At 45.5% G+C, this 13,375-nt stretch overlaps 1 long non-coding RNA gene across 1 annotated transcript in view; it reads left to right on the top strand.

The window, feature by feature from the left end:
• The window catches only part of LOC309332581, a 102,538-nt gene extending 98,075 nt beyond the window's left edge, over positions 1-4,463 (top strand). Inside the window, exon 2 of the long non-coding RNA XR_014152199.1 lies at positions 4,173-4,463. This is a non-coding gene — a long non-coding RNA (uncharacterized lncRNA). The remainder of the gene's footprint in view (positions 1-4,172) is intronic.
• Positions 4,464-13,375: the final 8,912 nt, after the last annotated feature.

Here is a 13,375-nt window from a genome sequence, read left to right as displayed (position 1 = left end):
AAGAGAATGGCGTGGCTTGGGGAAAGCCTTGAGGGCCAGGGACTTGAGTCATATTGGCTTCGAGTTCCTGACTGTGGTTCTACTCAACAACCAGTTACGACTCAGCTCTGATCCTGATTGCTGTTCAGTTAAATTGCATGACCCATATTCTCTTCTGTTCTGTCCCTCCTTTTTTTCTTTACTTATTTGTGCAGTGTTTTAAATCCCACCCTTCTGCACAAATGCTCTCAGGGTGTGATGGCCTGGGAATCTGATTCAGAGGCTGAACCTGAGGAATCCCAGCCTGCACAGGAGTCCCCACCTCCAGGGCCGGCTGAGCTGGGGCAGGGGCTTGAACCTGAAGGGCCCTCACCTGTGCCAGATCCTCAGAAGCAGACACCAGCTGAATCCACTCTGACTCTGGAGGTCATCGAGGACCCATTGCCTGCAGGTGCTCCTCTCCCATCCCTGTCAGGGGAAGGTGAGGTTGCCTCTGGGTCCGGTAACCCTCCAGCCTCTCCTGAGCTGCAGAGGCTCAGGGCAGAGAGGTGGAGGGAACTAAGTTCTCTCAGGAGGAGTGCTCGCCTCCAGGCCAGGTGAGGTGAGTCACCTGTGGACTGGGGCCACCCTATGCCTCAGAGGAGATAAAGACCTGCCCGCCCAGTCCCAGGTTGCGGGAGCAACATCATTGGTTACCTGTTCCTGCCGGCACCCTGTCCTGCTTTCTGCCAGAGTTCCTGACCACACCTGACTCCCTGCCTTGGACCCCGCTTCAGCCTTGGACCAGACACAGACCACGCCGCATGGTAACACACACACACACACACACACACACACACACAGGACCAGCACACAGGGTAGCCTACAAATTCAAACATTATCTCCCACCACTTTTACCCTCACAACAGCCCTGTGGGGTGGGTTAGGCTGAGAGAGATAGTGACTCATCTAAGATCACCCGGTAAGCTTCATAACTGGGTGGTGGAGATTTGCACCTGGGTCTCTTCCCCAGTCTTAGCAGAACACTCAAAGCACTACTGTACATGACACTCTCCAGATGTGTGATACCTCTTTTCTTACTTGAGATGCTCCAAATCCAAGCCGATCAAAAACAAAGCACAGACTTAACTTCTCAGCAATTCCCCAAAGAGCGACCATTATAAATTTAAACAAAAGTCTGTCTTGGCAAGGAAACTGGAACTTCCCAGCGACTATCTCCTACGCCTGGGTGGTGGTAAATATTAATGCTGAAAGATAAAAGCAAATCTCTGGGTGCCGGAGATGGATATTTTAAAAGGCTTGTGCAGACTTCCCATGAAAAATGAAAATGGTACAGCGAGTGATTTACATATAAACATCAGCCTAAGTGATGGATGCAGTAATTGGCCAAGGCAACCAAGAGGACACTTGCCAAGTCGCTTGTGTAGATTTTTATGATGCGTTAACTACCTTAGTCACTTACAAAGACGATCAGCTCAATGAATAACCATCAAAGGTCAAACTCTGTTTTGATAGATTTGTCAAGCAAAGTTGCCACCCTTCTTCTATCCAAGTCCTGGCACGGAGTATTAATGCCTTGCTGAGCTCCCGACCTACTACTGATTTGAACAGAGAGCCTCCAGAGAGAAGAGAAGACTGGCTAGCGCCCTGAACAAATTAATAATTTTGACAATTATGTAACGGGCTGGCAGCGGAAACCAAGTTGTGTCTAAACCCACAACAGAATGAAGTGGGAGAGCCCTGGGATAGTAGAACAGACCGTACCACTTCAGACTGCAGGTACAACAATCACATCTTTGTGTCAGGCTTCGGGGAACTGGCTTCCTCCCCCCATGGCAGTAGATAAGCAGAACAAAGGAAAAGGAGTCTTCTTACCAGTTAGAAACTTTGATAATCACAGCGAGAGAACAAAGAACCCTAATCTCTTTTTGTCCCATGCCTTAAGCGCGCTGGTTGCTAGGGAAGCAGAGTTTTCTGAGCAGAGGGTGGGTATTGGCTATATTACTGTTGATGTCACAAAGCCATGAGTATTGGGTCAGGTGTTTGTGACAGAGGAAGCAGCAAAAGTGATGGAGACAGCAACTGTACAACAGACCTCAATGGGCAGGGTGTGAGGATGCAACCGTAAGCGTCAGAATTGGCAGAAAGAGGGTGTAATTGGTTGGCTGAGAAAGGTGGTGCTTTGGTGAAGTGCAGGACCAGCTCCAGATATGAAGAGGCTTGAGTTTAGTGGTCCATTGGTGGCCCCTGGAAGGCTCACCTGGTGATGGAGGCAGTAGGCAGCAGCACTCAGAGCAGTGCCCCATATGATGTCAGGAGCAATGTGGGAAATTAAAATGGCTGCTAAAATCAGGCTGTCAGACAAAGACAAGTTATTTTAAAGGGGGCGGGCGGGATGGCCAGGGACCATTATCAGCAATGGGGTCTGCTGGGATGTTGTCAGGCTTCAGGGAATTGGCTTCCTCTCCCCGTGGCAGTAGATAAGAAGATCAAAGAAAGGAACGTCTTACCAATTACAATCTTTGATAATCACCTAGAGAACAAAGAACCTATCTCCTAGAAATGTGGTGCTCCCAGTTAAGGGTCACTCCCCCTCTCTGTCCCTATTAATCTATCTCACTCCTACATCTTGTGATCTGAGCTTGTACCTGTCTGTTCTGACACTTTCTGAGCTCTCTGTGACTTTGGAGAAGGAGGATGAATGCTGTCCAGAGACTGTGAATCTGTTAACCCTCTCTCTTCCAGTGTTTCTTCTTCTAGCTGTTCCCCATCCAGTATTTCCCAGCTTCTGCCTTCTGAACTATGCCCCTCTGCAAACCACTGTTCCAAATCTATACCATCCTCCTGCTCCTGGGAAGATTCAGGACCCGGAGCAGGGGGAGGGGGAGGCTATCACCATTCTTCCTCAGTGCAGCCCTCCTCAGCACAGTCCCTGACATTTTGAGAGTCTCTCCACATAAAACAAACACGCAGAATTCTCACAGCAAGGGAAGCACTGAGTTAGAACCTTTCTCCATCCTTGTGTGCTAAGTTTCTACATGCTGGGAATTTTTTCATGTGAAGGAGCATTTAATAATGATATGCTCCACCTGCACTCTGAAATGGTGAAATGCCCTCTTACAAGGATGAGGTTGCCCTGCAAATGCTGTTGGACTACAACTCCCATCAACCTTGACCATGGGCCTGCCAGCTGGCACAGACAGCAGTTGCAGTCCAACAACATCTGGAGGGCCACAGGTTAACCACCTGTGCTCTACAGTCTCAGGGCTCTTCTATCTCATTCTTCCAGTACAGGAAAAACTTTTCCTCTTTCATTCATTCTTTCTTTCAGTTACGGAATGAATTGATTCAGATAAACAGCTGAAGCATTTCCTTATGTTTCAATCAGAGTTTTCCAAAGATGGGTCTCCAGCTGTTTTTGGACTACAATTCCCATCATCCCTGGCCACTGCTCCTGCTAGCTAGGGATGATGGGAGTTGTAGTCCAAAAGCAGCTAGAGACCCAAGTTTGGGAAACCCTGGTTTAGATTATTCAGTAAGGATCTGCTCTCATTTCATTGACGGGGCTGGCCTACCCTTGAGGCAGGATGAGACATCTGCCTCAGGCACCTGAAGTCCAAGCTGGTCCCCCCCTGACCATCACAGCCGTCACCTCCACCATCAACAGATAAGTGGTCTGGCAGTGGCACCAGCTTCTGGTGAGATCTCACGAGATCTTGCCAAAATCTCTTGAGATCTTACAAGATCTTGTTGAAATCTCACGAGATCTAGCCGGGACTCGATGGTAGCACTGCTTTGGGACGATACGTTCCCATTTGGCCTCAGACAATGAAACAGGACACACTGCCCTGTTCATTGAGATAAACTGAGTGGCATTTGTCAGGGGACAGAGCAGGACCTTTTCAGCATTGGCCCCTGTTTTGGGATTTCTGTTCTTGCAGTTTGCATTCCACCCACATTGATCTACCAAGGCTTTTAACTAATGGCTGATATGGCCACTGTGTTTTGGAATTCAGCATCCATGTTTTTATTACTGCTTAGGTCTGTTGCTGTGTCAGCTATGTGTTGAGCAATCCTAGGTGCATTCCGTGACTTCTGTGTGAAATGAGACGAAGGGTCAGAGCAAAATTTGCACAAAACGCTTGCAACCACTGTTGGTGCAGTCATGTGATTTTTATGTGTGTTCCTTTCAGATAATTGTCTGAAAGCACATTGGAGGGGTCCGCTGGCTACTTATCAAAACTGTACTGCACACAGAGCCTCCAGCATGAAAACTTTAGCCTCTCCCCACTTTAATAACCTCCAGCTCAAACCAGTCCACAGGCAGAGAGGATAAAGGAAAGGACACTGAACTCAACTCTCTAAATGGTTGTGGTTTTGGACTCTGCATAGTTTCTGCTCAATAACAGCTTTTACGGTGTAACTTAAACTTAGCATTGTATCCTGGCAGAGTGGAATCAGATATAATTTCTAATGCTTACCTATGTTCTGAGTTTTTATTGCTTTGCTTTGCTGTTGAGAGACTTAAGAGATATGCCCTTTTCTTTTGGTGCCAACTGTGGGGCGGTGTGGGGAGGGAGAAATCTCTAGATGCCACGATCCAAGTTTGGGGCAAGTACTCTTTGGTGAGAGATAGATAGATAGATAGATAGATAGATAGATAGATAGATTCTTTAAAAGCAGAGATTTAAAATCACAAAATGTGTAGCAAAGTAAAACATGGAAACATTGGCTGTTGGACCATTAAAATATGCCCTTTCAAGTTTCCCTCTTCCCCCAGCATAAGCAAAGACCACACATTTGGTAACTTAAAAAATGGCTTACTTACAAACTCTCCAAAGGTCAGATTCATGGGCTTTTCGATACATCAGTCAGAAAAGTTGCATAGGCAGTAAAACTTAGCTTAGTTACAAAGTGGTATAAGTTCCTAAATTATTGGTGTAGGAACTCAATAATGGCTTGGTGAGAGCCATGCGGCTGAGCTGAAATGGCCAGTGCAAACCTCTTCATATGCTGAGCCTCTCAGGTAGACTGGGGGCCAGGGGACAATAGACTTGATTACCTATTTCCTCTCAAGGTTAGGGAAGTGACATAACTAAGCCTGGCAGGACAACTTACTCTATGGTATTAACCCTTTCATGCATTAATTAGACTCAACATATTGATTATATGAGGTTGGTTGCCTCATGTTTTCTTCTCAAATCTGACTCAGGGTGGAACAAAATGCAATTCTGGAAAAAGCATGATTCCAGTCTGCTAAGATATAATGGGAATGGGGGGGGGGCTTTCAGGGGGAGGATCAGTGAAGAGGAAGGGGTGCTTAACTTTTCTTGTGCTCACTGGTCATCCTCTGCAATCCCCCTACCACCCCCAGGTCTCTTTAACCACCACCTGGCTCACTCTCAGTGTCAAAGCCCAGAGGGTAAAACAACCTAGGAATGGTATTTGCAGGAGAGGTGTGGGTGAGTGGGTGGAGGGTTAAGCAACCCTCCCATGTGCTACTTCACACCTGCAAGTTCCCCATCACCCACTCACCCCAGATTAGTGTTACAAGGAAAGTTAAAAAGTAAAAGGTAAGGTAAAAGGTAAGGACCCCTGGACAGTTAAGTCCAGTCAAGGGCAGCTATGGGGTTGCGGCAGTCATCTTGCTTTCAGGCCAAGGGAGCCAGCACTTGTCCACAGAAACCTTTCCTGTTCATGTGGCCAGCATACAGGACACCATGATAGAAACCAGAGTGCATGGAAACACCATTTACCTTCCCGCTGAAGCGGTACCTATTTATCTACTTGCACTGGTGTGCTTTCGAACTGCTAGGTTGGCAGGAGCTGGGACAGAGCAACAGGAGCTCATTCCATTGTAGGGATTTGAACTCCCAACCTTTTGATCGGTAAGACCAAGAGGCTCAGTGGTTTAGACCTCAGCACCACCCACACACACTGCTTGGCCCCACAGCTTGAATCAGCCTTCCCTGACCCCATTGTTCAGTTCTGCTTAACCTTGCCAGGAATTTAATGTGATCAACATCCAGGTTCCCAAAAACACTGACAACCGAGAACAGTGCACTCCTGTACACATCTACTCAAAGGAAAATGTCATTAAGAATTTCATCACATGAATCAAACTGATTTATACACATCCTACAGCCTCAATATTTGTAAATAAGGTAACATTTTAAACTGCAGACTCAACAAGGAGGCTCATTGACACCACTGTGATTCAACATTTGGATATAAGTAATGGCAGAGGAGGGACGTGGGTGGCGCTGTGGGTTAAACCACAGAGCCTAGGACTTGCTGATCAGAAGGTCAGCAGTTCGAATCCCCGCGATGGGGTGAGCTCCCGTTGCTCAGTCCCTGCTCCTGCCAACCTAGCAGTTCAAAAGCACGTCAAAGTGCAAGTAGATAAATAGGTACTGCTCTGGCGGGAAGGTCAACGGCGTTTCCGTGTGCTGCTCTAGTTCACCAGAAGCAGCTTAGTCATGCTGGCCACATGACCCGGAAGCTGTACGCCGGCTCCCTCGGCCAATAAAGCGAGATGAGTGCCGTAACCCCAGAGTTGGTCACGACTGGACCTAATGATCAGGGGTCCCTTTACCTTTTAATGGCGGAGGAGGCCATCAAAATGGACCTGATAATTATCAAGGATGCAAATAATAGTTAATCATTCAAAATGCAAATAATTTTGAGGGATTCAGAGAAATCATTTGAAACAAGCTTGCTCGATGAATTTGGGCAGATTTCAAACTGTAAATGTGCAAAGATCAGAGTGGTTTGCTTATCATACGCCAGAGGAATATGAAAGATAATATTGTGAAAAGATATTGAATTCCATGGAGAAAGACCCCCAAAAGATACCTGGGGATTTGGATTACTCAAGATCTGGAAGATTTAATTCAATATAATCACTCCAAACTGATGCAGGAAGTAAGAAAAGACTGATCCAGCTCGCAAGGCATAAATCTTTTGTGGCTGGCCTGGTTATAAAAATGAATATAAAGCCTCGTCTTTTCTTCCTATGATTAAATATAATGTTAAAAGTAAATGATTGTTTAATTTAAAAATGGCAAGATCTTTGGTTTATCTTTTTATGGGCAGGCAAGGACCTTAGAGTTACATCCATAATGCTCTGTCAGCATACATAAATACATACATACCGTATTTTTTGCTCTTTAAGACTCACTTTTTCCCTCCTAAAAAGTAAGGGGAAATGTGTGTGCGTCTTAAGGAGCGATTGCAGGCTGCACAGCTATCCCAGAAGCCAGAACAGCAAGAGGGATTGCTGCTTTCACTGCGCAGGGATCCCTCTTGCTGTTCTGGCTTCTGAGATTCAGAATATTTTTTTTCTTGTTTTCCTCCTCCAAAAACTAGGTGCGTCTTGTGGTCTGGTGCGTCTTATAGAGCTAAATATGGTAAATAGTCAGAGCACTGGCATTTCCTAATGCAAAATATTATTGTGCTGCTATGCTTGGACATTAAAGATGCGGCTTGAAAGTTCAGCTGTTACAGGAAGAAGTGAACAAACTGGTCTGTCTACTGAAAAAAAAATATTTGATATACTGTATTAGCAGGAAGGATTTCGCAGTTATAAATTCAAACCCTATTAGGGATGTTTGTGCAGTTTTTGAAAAGTTTAAAAGCAAGCGTAGTCTGGGACTATCTATCTATCATCTATCTATCTATCTATCTATCTATCTATATCTATCTATCTATCATCTATCTATCTATCTATCTATCTATCTATCTATCTATCTATCTATCTATCTATCTATCATCTATCTATCTATCTACAGTATCTATCTATCTATCTATCTACAGTATCTATCTATCTATCTATCTATCTATCTATCTATCTATCTATCTATCATCTATCCTCCGTCTATCTATATCTATCTATATCTATCTATCTATCTATCTATCTATCTACCTATGTATTGATAGAATCATAGAATCATAGAATCATAGAGTTGGAAGAGACCACAAGGGCCATCGAGTCCAACCCCCTGCCAAGCAGGAAACACCATCAGAGCACTCCTGACATATGGTTGTCAAGCCTCTGCTTAAAGACCTCCAAAGAAGGAGACTCCACCACACTCCTTGGCAGCAAATTCCACTGTCAAACAGCTCTTACTGTCAGGAAGTTCTTCCTAATGTTTAGGTGGAATCTTCTTTCTTGTAGTTTGGAACCATTGCTCCGTGTCCGCTTCTCTGGAGCAGCAGAAAACAACCTTTCTCCCTCCTCTATGTGACATCCTTTTATATATTTGAGCATGGCTATCATATCACCCCTTAACCTCCTCTTCTCCAGGCTAAACATGCCCAGCTCCCTTAGCCGTTCCTCATAAGGCATCATTTCCAGGCCTTTGACCATTTTGGTTGCCCTCCTCTGGACACGTTCCAGTTTGTCCGTGTCCTTCTTGAACTGATTATTAGGAGAAATGAAGCTATGGGAGAGAAAGAGGTTCGTAGAACCTGAGGGCTATGGTGTGTGTGTGTGTGTGTGTGTGTGTGTTAAAGGGATTAGCAATAAATATATGACTGATTTAAACATGGAATTGGTTGAGAACCGTTTTCTTTTATTTAAATTCCTCAGTTATGGATCAGCAAATATATCAATTTCAGTTTCTCATTTTTCCAATCTTCCGCCTCAGTTTGTGAATACTCATTGTATCTTTAAAAAAAAAAAAACCGCTAAGAGACTATGGTGCTAAGTGGTATATAGATTGTTATGGCCAATAAATGAAATAAATCATTGGTGTGGGTGAGTAGGTGTACTCCTATCCTCACACATACAGTGGTGCCCCGGAAGACGAATGCCTTGCAAGACGGAAAACTCGCTAGACGAAAGAGTTTTCCGTTTTGGAGGTGCTTTGCAAAACGAATTTCCTATGGGCTTGCTTCGCAAGACGAAAATGTCTTGCGAGTTCCTGCAGTTTTTTTTTTCCTCCCCCCCCCCCCTTTTTCTAAGCCACTAAGCCACTTATCTGATAAGCCGATAAGCCGCTAAAAGCCGCTAAACCGTTAATAGCGCTAATCCACTAAGCCGTCAATGGGCTTGCTTCGCAAGACGGAAAAACCGCTAGACGAAGAGACTAGCGGAACGGATTCTTTTCGTCTTGCGAGGCACCACTGTACGCCTAACAGTGCTGTTATTTCTAGAAAAAGAGGTGCCGGAACACACCCTGAACACCTCTCTTGTTATAATGGCAATGGCACCCACCTGAGGGGTACCGGAACTGAGTCCTGGTGAGTTCCTGCTAAAACAAAAGCCCTGTACATACATATAAAGAAAATCCCATAAATGGGGAGGGGTTAAAGTGGGGAAGTCAATACAGGATTGTAGCCTTAAGTGCCTAATTGAAATAGATTTCACATTACCTCAGATCCTTTTAAAGAAATGTGCTACACAGAACAATGTGCTACATGGTCAACAAGAAGGACCATAGATTGGAAGGGACCCTGAGGATCACATAACAGCAACAGCAACAGCAACAACAACAACAACAACAACAACAACAACAACAATAATAATAATAGAGTGGTACCTCTGGTTACGTACTTAATTCGTTCCAGAGGTCTGTTCTTAACCTGAAACTGTTCTTAACCTGAAGCACCACTTTAGCTAATGGGGCCTCCTGCTACCGCCGCACCCCCAGAGCACGATTTCTGTTCTTATCCTGAAGCAAAGTTCTTAACCTGAAGCACTATTTCTGGGTTAGTGGAGTCTGCAACCTGAAGTGTATGTAACCTGAAGCATATGTAACCCAAGGTACCACTGTATATTATTTATACCCCAGCCAGTCTGGGTGGCTCCCAACAGAAAATCAAAAACACGAGAAAACATCAAACATTAAAAACTTTCCTAAACGGGGCTGCCTTCAGATGTCTTCTGAAAGTCAGATAGTTGTTTGTTTATTTGACATCTGATGGGAGGGCATTCCACAGGGTGGGCGCCACTACCGAAAAGGCCCTCTGCCTGGTTGCCTGTAACTTCGCTTCTCACAGTGAGGGAACCGCAGGGAGGCCCTCGGAGCTGGACCTCAATGTCCGGACTGAACGATGGGGATGTAGACGCTCTGTGCTGGTCCTGGGGGCTAACCGAGAGGCAAGGTCCGAGTCCAGTCCAAGGCCGATGGTGCGGTATGGAGGCTGTCCGTTGAAGCTGTAGCTGCGTCTAAGGCAGGGAGTCGGGTGAGGTCAGGAACTCTGGCAGAAGAGCAAGACAGGGTACAGGCAGAAACAGGCTAGCAACAACGTTGCTCCCACAACCTGGGACTGGGGCTGGCCGGCTTTTATCTGCCCCAAGGCATAGAGCGGCACAAGTCCACAGGTGACTCGCCTCTCCTGGCCTGGAGGCGAGCCTTCCTCCTGCGGGAACTTAGTTCCCTCCGCCTCTCTGCCCTGAGCCTCTGTAGCTCAGGAGAGGCTGGAGGGTTACCAGACCCAGAGGCAACCTCAGCTTCCCCTGACGGGGCTGATAGTGGAGCACCTGCAGGCAATGGGTCCTCCATCACCTCAGGGGCCAGAGCAGACTCAGCTGGTGCCTGCACCTGAGGATCCAGCACAGGTGAGGACCCTTCAGGCTCAAGCCCCAGCCCCGGCTCAGCTGGTTCTGGAGGCGGGGAATCCTGTGCAGGCTGGGATTCCTCAGGTTCAGCCTCTGAGTCCGAATCCCAGGCCATCACACGCTCCTTCAGGTATATCTAGTCCAACCCTCTGTAATGCAGGAATATGCCACTGTCTGAAACAGGGATCAAACCTGCAACCTTGACATTATCAGCACCATGCTCTAACCGACTGAGTTCTCCCAGCCCAGCCTGCTCTTGTGCCCCTAACTGCAGCCTGAAGTGCAGAAATCAGCAGGGGGAGCTTTGAACGTCACAGAGACAAAGAGGATCACCTGATTACTTTTGTGCAAGAAGCCCCTGTTAAAAGCACCAGCTATGGCTGTCAGCTGTAAAGTTGGCAATCCTACGGCCCCAGGAAGTTCCCTTTGACAGCTTTCTGTTCTTAATCCAATTGAGAGCAATAAAAGTAATCACATCTTGCAAGCCCTGATCTTGCCACCAGTTAATTATAAATGTGTTTCGAGTTCTCCAGTAAACCTGGGAGGTTCTGCGATGCCTCTCCCATGCTGTGCAACAAACCGCACAGTGATACTTATTAAAACAGAGGTGGATCCTCATTAAGTAAGCTCGTCGCTCCATTAAAAACACACACAGGGAGAAACACACCGAGTGAGAACAAGGGATATTTTCTTCAACTTCCTTTACTGCTCTCAGAAGCTCGGAAGATTCCAGGTTTAATGCTTTTTAAATTATAGCTCTCCACTGCATGTTTGGTCTTGGGTAGCTGGAATGTGGCAATGGCACTCCCAAGAAAGGAAAGGCAACATGAGAAGATTTGCCACTAAAGGTATCTCCACATTATACAGTTAGAGGTGTTATTGAGTTGGGGGGGACCCCCCTAAACCCTAGAAACTGATAAGTGGTAGGATTTTGATGAATTGGGATATGGGTGGAAGTACAAGCGGAATGGGGGAAATCTATAATCTAAAAAACCATTGTAAACAGATAAAATTGTAAAATAGTGAGATTGGAATAACACTTGTAGTTTAATGGTACATTTTGGACATAATGGAGATGGAAACAAGTATTAGACATCACCCCAGAACTGGCCCTACTAAACATCTTCCAAGACAACAATGCCCATTCACACCACAAAGCACTCATAACCCACCTACTTTTAGCAGCCAGAAACACCATAACCAGACACTGGAGAGACCTGTCAGGAGTAAGCATGGACCAATGGTACCAAATAGTACGGGAAACAGCCCTACTAGAAAAATTAACCAATAAACTGAAACTGACGCGGGGACAAACAGAAGAAGACGCCTTTACCCCGGTATGGCTCCCCTTTATCACATACACAGCCCAACAAGACAATGACAATAATCCACCAACAGAATATAAATCAATATGGCTAACCTGATCCAAAACACACACCCACCCCACGCACACACGAAAACCACAGCCCACCACACCACCACAAACAAACAACCACAACCTAGGCCAGCCCCAACCTCTCTCACCACCAAAGGAACACAAGTGAACAGCAGAGAACCGGCACAAGTAACGCTGACACCAAACCCTACATACATTGAGCAAAATAGAAACATCACCACCCGACCCCACCCATCTCCCCCCCTCCACCCCTTTTCTTCCTAATGTCTCAACAAATGAAACTGATTTGTAAAAATGTTACATGGAAAAAGTACGAGAGACATTACACATACGTCTGTAAAACAAGAAAATCTTTAATAAAAAAAAATGGAAATGCAAAAGATCTGGATTATTATAAAAGATGCAGGAGGAAAGGACTAACAATAGGACCCACAAAGGGGAGGGGGGAAGTCCAGGAGATACTTTTATTTGAAAAACCCAAATAAATAAATTAGCAAAGAAAGAAAGAAAGAAAGAAAGAAAGAAAGAAAGAAAGAGCTGTAGAACTGTGCCAAACAAGGAATCTATGGGTTGGCTTACGCAAAGCAGCTGTCTGTTAACATGACAAAAGGGGTTGATGGGCTATCCGAGAGGAATCCTTTGGCGTGGGGAGACAGATGTTGCCAAGGTGATGCGGTGTTTTTTTGAAGTGACTGGAAAAGAGAGATTTTTGAGCAAGGGGTGCTGGGAAGAAGAAGAAGAAGAAGAAGAAGAAGAAGAAGAAGAAGAAGAAGAAGAAGAAGAAGAAAGACTGGGATCCATCTTGGGCAGGCTGGCTGAAGGCTGGCTGCACTGCTGTGGGGGACAAGCCCCTCTTGCAATGAATGACCTGCTGTAAGATCTGGACTCCCTCCATGCACATGGCAAACAAATTAAAACATTAGCAGGATTGATGTATAAACCCGTGCAGCAAGAGTCAGCTAGGGAGAACCTAGGGGGGAATTAGTAAATAGATTTTAACTAGATATGCGGCAGTAAAAAGATATAAAAGAAATAACTGCAGAAAGGAGGGGAGGCAAGTCAAAGGGAAAGTAAATTGGATTTGTAAAGTTTTTTTTTGTTCAAAATGAAAAAATGAAAAATGAAATTATAAAAAAAAACCTGAACAGGATAATAATAATAATATTTACTTACTTACTTACTTACTTACTTACTTATACCCTGCCCATCTGGCTGGGTTTCCCCAGCCACTCTGGGCGCCTTCCAACAAAATATTAAAATACAATAGTCTGTTAAACATTAAAAGCTTCCCAAAACAGGGCTGCCTTCAGATGTCTTCTACATGTCTGGTAGTTGTTTTTCTCTTTGACATCTGTTGGCAGGGCGTTCCACAGGGCGGGTGCCACTACCGAGAAGGCCCTCTGCCTGGTTCCCTGTAACCTCACTTCTCGCAGTGA

The sequence above is a fragment of the Podarcis erhardii genome, assembly GCF_964252035.2.
Source record: "Podarcis erhardii genome assembly, chromosome: 17".
NCBI lineage: Eukaryota > Metazoa > Chordata > Lepidosauria > Squamata > Lacertidae > Podarcis > Podarcis erhardii.
The sequence above is the reverse complement of the archived record's forward strand: the minus strand, read 5'-3'. Positions and strand labels throughout refer to the sequence as shown.